Source organism: Etheostoma cragini, chromosome 14 (assembly GCF_013103735.1).
Source record: "Etheostoma cragini isolate CJK2018 chromosome 14, CSU_Ecrag_1.0, whole genome shotgun sequence".
Taxonomy (NCBI): Eukaryota; Metazoa; Chordata; class Actinopteri; order Perciformes; family Percidae; genus Etheostoma; species Etheostoma cragini.
In genome coordinates this window covers 23,814,877-23,818,612 of record NC_048420.1, presented here as the reverse complement: position 1 = coordinate 23,818,612, position 3,736 = coordinate 23,814,877, and positions in this window count along the sequence as shown.

The window sequence follows — 3,736 nt, the reverse complement described above, 5'->3', positions numbered from 1 at the left end:
TAGCAGATGTGTTTGTTGTTGGGGCAGCTGTGGATGTTGTTGGAGCAGATGTGGATGTGTTTGTAGCAGATGTGGCTGTGGTTGGACCAGCTGTTGTTGTCGGAGCAGATGTGGATGTTGTTGGAGCAGATGTGGTTGTGGTTGAAGCTGCTGTTGTTGTTGGAGCCGCTGTGGTTGTTGTTGTATCAGCTGTGGTTGTTGTGGTAGCAGCTGTGGTTGTTGTTTCAGCTGTGGTTGTGGCTGCCTCAACTGTTGTTGTTGGATTTGCTGTAGTTGTTGTTGGAGAAGCTGTGGTTGTTGTTGGAGGAGCTGTGGCTGTCCCTGCAGCTGCGGTTGTCGCTGCATCAGCTGTTGTTGATGGATCTGCTGTGGTTGTTGTTGGAGAAGCTGTGGTTGTTGTTGGAGGATCTGTGGTTGTCCCTGCAGCTGCGGTTGTTGCTGCCTCAGCTGTTGTTGTTGTTTGTGCTGTGGTTGTTGTTTCTGCTGTGGTTGTCGCTGAATCAGCTGTTGATGTTGGAGCTGCTGTGGTTTTTGTTGGAGGAGCTTTGGTTGTCTCTGCAGCTGCGGTTGTCGCTGCATCAGCTGTTGTTGTTGGAGCCGCTGTGGTTGTTGTTGAAGCAGATGTGGTTGTCGTTGGAGGAGCTGTGGTTCTCGCTGCCTCAGCTGTTGATGTTGGAGCTGCTGTGGTTGTTGTTGGAGAAGCTGTGGTTGTTGTTGGAGGAGCGGTGGTTTTCTCTGCAGCTGCTGTTGTCACTGCCTCAGCTGTTGTTGTTTCTGCTGTGGTTGTTGTTTCTGCTTTGGTTGTCGCTGCATCAGTAATTGTTGTTGGAGCAGCTGTGGTTGTTGTTGGAAGAGCTGTGGTTGTCTCTGCAGCTGCGGTTGTTGCTGCCTCAGTTGTTGTTGGAGGAGCTGTGGTTGTCTCTGCAGCTGCGGTTTTTGCTGCATCAGCTGTTGTTGTTGGAGCTGCTGTGGTTGTTGTTGGAGGAGCTGTGGTTGTCTCTGCAGCTGCGGTTGTTGCTGCCTCAGCTGTTGTTGTTTGAGGTGCTATGGTTGTTGTTGGAGAAGATGTGGTTGTTGTTGGAGGAGCTGTGGTTGTTGTTGGAGGAGCTGTGGTTGTCTCTGCAACTGCGGTTGTCGAAGCCTCATATGTTGTTGTTTTAGCAGCTGTGGTTGTTATTTCTGCTGTGGTTGTCGCTGCCTCAGGTGTTGTTGTTGGAGCTGCTGTGGTTGTTGTTGAAGCAGATGTGGTTGTCATTGGAGCAGCTGTGGTTGTCGCTGCCTCAGCTGTTGTTTCAGCTGTGGTTGTCGCTGCCTCAGCTGTTGTTGTTGGAGCTGCTGTGGTTGTTGTAGCAGCTGTGGTTGTTGTTGGAGAAGCTGTGGATGTTGTTTCAGCTGTGGTTGTGGCTGCCTCAGCTGTTGTTGTTGGAGCAGCTGTGGTTGTTGTATCAGCTGTTGTTGTTTTTGTAGCAGCTGTGGTTGTTGTTTCAGCTGTGGTTGTGGCTGCGTCAGCTGTTGTTGGTTCTGCTGTAGTTGTTGTAGGAGAAGCTGTGGTTGTTGTTGGAGGAGCTGTGGTTGTCTCTTCAGCTGCGGTTGTCGCTGCCTCTGCTGTTTTTGTTGGAGCTGCTGTGGTTGTTGGTGGAGGAGCTGTGGTTGTCTCAGCTGTTGTCGTGGCAGTAGCTGGGGCTGTTGTTTCTGCTGTGGTGGTCGCTGCCTCATTTGTTATTGTTGGAGCTGCTGTGGTTGTTGTTTCTGCTGTGGTTGTTGCTGCCTCAGCTGTCGTTGTTGGAGCTGCTGTGATTGTTGTTGTAGCAGATGTGGTTGTCGTTGGAGCAGCTGTGGTTGTCGCTGCCTCAGCTGTTGTTGTTGATTCAGCTGTTGTTGTTTCAGCTGTGGTTGTCGCTGCCTCAGCTGTTTTTGTTGGAGCTGCTATGGTTGTTGGTGGAGGAGCTGGGGTTGTCTCTGCAGCTGTTGGAGCTGCTGTGATTGTTGTTGTAGCAGATGTGGTTGTCGTTGGAGCAGCTGTGGTTGTGGCTGCCTCAGCAGTTGTTGTTGATTCAGCTGTTGTTGTTTCAGCTGTGGTTGTGGCTGCCTCAGCTGTTGTTGTTGTAGCTGCTGTGGTTGTTGTAGCAGCTGTGGTTGTTGTTGGAGGAGCTGTGGTTGTCTCTGCAGCTGCGGTTGTTGCTGCCTCAGGTGTTGTTGTTGTTTCTGCGTTGGTTGTTGTTTCTGCTGTGGTTGTCGCTGCATCAGCTCTTGTTGTTGGAGCTGCTGTGGTTGTTGTTAGAGGAGCTTCGGTTTTCTCTGCAGCTGCGGTTGTTGCTGCATCAGCTGTTGTTGTTAGAGCTGCTGTGGTTGTTGTTGGAGAAGCTGTGGTTGTCGTTGGAGGAGCTGTGGTTGTTGCTGCCTCAGCTGTTGTTGTTGTTTCAGCTGTTGTGTTAGCTGTGGTTTTCGCTGCCTCAGCTGTTGTTGTTGTAGCAGCTGTGGTTGATGTTGGAGGAACTCTGGTGGTCTTTGCAGCTGCGGTTGTCGCTGCCTCATCAGTTGTTGTTGGAACAGCTGTGGTTGATGTTTCTGCTGTGGTTGTTGCTGCCTCAGCTGTTGTTGTTGTAGCAGCTGTGGTTGATGTTGGAGGAACTCTGGTGGTCTTTGCAGCTGCGGTTGTCGCTGCCTCATCAGTTGTTGTTGGAACAGCTGTGGCTGTTGTTTCTGCTGTGGTTGTCGCTGCCTCGGCTGTTGTTGTTTGAGTTGCTATGATTGTTGTTGGAGAAGCTGTGGTTGTTGTTGGAGGAGCTGTGGTTGTCTTTGCGGCTGCGGTTGTCGCTGCCTCAGCTGTTGTTGTGGCAGCAGCTGCGGCTGTTGTTTCTGCTGTGGTTCTCGCTGCCTCAGCTGTTGTTGTTGGAGCTGCTGTGTTTGTTGTTGGAGAAGCTGTGGTTGTTGTTGGAGGAGCTGTGGTTGTTGTTGGAGGAGCTGTGGTTGTCTCTGCAGCTGCGGTTGTCGCTGCCTCAGCTGTAGTTGTTGGAGCTGCTGTGGTTGTTGTTGGAGAAGCTGTTGTTGTTGTTGGAGGAGCTGTGGTTGTCTCTGCAGCTGCGGTTGAGGCTGCCTCAGCTGTTGTTGTTGTTTCTGCTTTGGTTGTTGTTTCTTCTGTGGTTGTCGCTGCATCAGCTGTTGTTGTTGGAGCTGCTGTGGTTGTTGTTGGAGAAGCTGTGGTTGTTTTTGGATGAGCTGAGGTTGTTGTTTCTGCTGTTGTTGTCGCTGCCTCAGCTGTTGTTGTTGTTTCATTAGTTGTTGTTTCAGCCGTGGTTGTCGCTGCCTCAGCTGTTGTTGTTGGAGCTGCTGTGGTTGTTGTAGCACCTGTGGTTGTAGTTGGGGAAGCGGTGGTTGTTGTTTCAGCTGTGGTTGTGGCTGCCTCAGCTGTTGTTGTTGTTTCAGCTTTTGTTGTTTCAGCTGTGGTTGTCGCTGCCTCAGCTGTTGTTGTTGGGGCTGCTGTGGTTGTTGTAGCAGCTGTGGTTGTTGTTGGAGAAGCTTTGGTTGTTGTTTCAGCTGTGGTTCTGGCTGCCTCAGCTGTTGTTGTTGGAGCGGCTGTGGTTGTAGTTGTATCAGTTGTGGTTGTTGTTGTAGGTGCTGTGGTTGTTGTTTCTGCAGTATTTGTGGCTGCCTCAGTTGTTGTTGTTTTATCTGCTGTGGTGGTTGTTGGAACAGCTGTGGTTGTTGGTGGAGGAGCTGTGGTTGTCTCTGCGGC